A 2237-nucleotide genomic window follows, 5' to 3' on the forward strand; every position below is an offset into this window, starting at 1 on the left:
AATGGTTAGTCAGTGTAATAAGTTGATTACTACCATCATATTTTGGAATATATCTACTTTAATCAATCATGTCACCTAATTTCAGAAGGCTAAGGATGTTAATTTTTTTAAGTCCATTTTTCAACATTTCAATAAAAACAGTAACAGCTCAGCAGGGAAAATGCATAGTTTCTTACTGCTTTTATGTACATTTAAAATAATCTTTCAACTGCTAACAATGTTATTGATATTACATTTTGAGTGAGCGTCCAATTTTCTCCTACCTAGGTATATCACAAGGAAGGCACAGCAGATTTTCTATGATCCAAGAGCCCTTGTTATAGGGCACCTCAATTCTGTTAGAGGACAGGGGGAGAGAGGCACCCCTGAAGCCCCAAAACCTGCCTGCTCTAAGTGGGTTCTGCCATCCGCCGCAACAAGACAAAACATATAAAGCTTTAATGAAAAGTGACTTTAATACAGTGAATATACAATATGGAATACAAAGAATATAACTTCTAAATCAAACACCTGAAGTTACCCATCCCCTCGTGGGCAAAAGTCCACCCAAAAGGGATTGGCCCAAAGCAAGGCCTGAAAGCCTGCCACAAGACTAAAGCACCTTCTGGCCGGGACCCATGGAAAAGGGTCAGAAATGGCCAGACAAATCCGGGAGGAAAAGAACAAAATCAAAATCAATATAAACACTGCCATGGTCACCTCCCTACAGGTATCTCACCCACATCTGCCTTAGCCAGTCCAGGGTCAGGAAACAAGCCCGGTTTCTTCATCACATGTTTGCTGCTCCATGTGGCTTCCTCAGGTCTCCTTCTCAAACATCTGGCCTCCTTCTCTCTTCTCTCTCCTTTTTCTCTGCTCAGTTCCACCCTTCTTCTGGGTGGGGCAGGGAACCTGGAACTTCCCTTCTCCTAGGGACCACCCAGTTACACCCTCAGTGGCTTCTACAGGCTTTTAATGATCCTTCTATGCCATTCATAATGAGGCAATCAGGTGCAGGGCAGCAGTGGAGCTGGGGGCCATGAAGCTGGCAATGTTATAGGGCAGGGAGAGAGGGTCACTCCTGAGCCCCCAAACCTGCCTGCTCTAAATAGGTTCTGCCATCCACCGCATCAAGACATCAGAGCTTTAGCAGAAAGGAACTTTAATACGGTGAGTATAAACACAGAAGACAAAGAATATGAATTCTAAATCAAACAACTGAAGTTACCAGTACCCTCATGGGGACAAGTCTACCCAAAAGGGACTGGCCCAAAGCAAGGCCTGAAAGCTGCCACAAGACTAAAGCACCTTCTGGCCAGGACCCATACAAAAGGGTCAGAAATGGCCAGACAAGTCTGAGAGGAAAAGAACAAAATCAAAATCAATATAAACACGGCCATAGTCACTTACCCACATGTCTCTCACCCACATCTCTTTTAATCAGTCCAGGACCGAGAAACAAGCACGGTTTCTTCACATGTCTCTCTGCTCCATGTGGCTTCCTCAGGTCTCCTTCTGGCTCTCCATCCTGCTTCCTTCTCCAGATTCCTCTTCTCCGCTCAGCTCCACTGTCCTGGGTGGAGAGGGGAACCTGGAACTTCCCCTTTTCCTGGGACACCCTGTTCAATAACTTCCATTTACCCTACACTAGGGCACAGAAGGAAATAAAAGAACTTATTTCTACTTAAGCATAATAACCAAATTATACTAATTTCTCATTTGATTTGAGAAAGCTTTTGGTTTCTAAATCATACTTTTATTCTCTTTTAATTTCCTTTTGGAAAAGTAAACGTTAATTTTAGTATCTATAATCTACCATTCAAGTTCTTAAGTAAAATATCAGTGTATATATCTGTTTATGACACAGTACACAAGAGGCAGTTTTCACATCATAGATTTTTCTTCCAGTTCCTTGGAGTGTTTATTTCTTTGTCTAAAAGGAAAGACAAGATGGGAAATGTTAGAAAAGTGAGAAGGCCAAGCTTATCAAACTGAAGCAGTCTTTATTTGTAGAACGCCTGTGGGGGGCGATTCTTGGTGGCTGCAGAGTTGTTATAGGGCACCCCAAATCTGTTAGAGGACAAAAATCTGTTCCAGGACAAAATCTGTTATAGGACAGCAAATCTGTTACAGGACAGGGAGAGAGGGACACTCCTGAAGCCCCAAACCTGCCTGCTCTAAGTGGGTTCTGCCATCCGCCGCATCAAGACAAAACATATAAAACTTTAATGAATAGGACTTCAATACAGTGAATATAC

The sequence above is a fragment of the Condylura cristata genome, unplaced genomic scaffold, assembly GCF_000260355.1.
Source record: "Condylura cristata isolate star-nosed mole 26May11 unplaced genomic scaffold, ConCri1.0 scaffold00019, whole genome shotgun sequence".
NCBI lineage: Eukaryota > Metazoa > Chordata > Mammalia > Eulipotyphla > Talpidae > Condylura > Condylura cristata.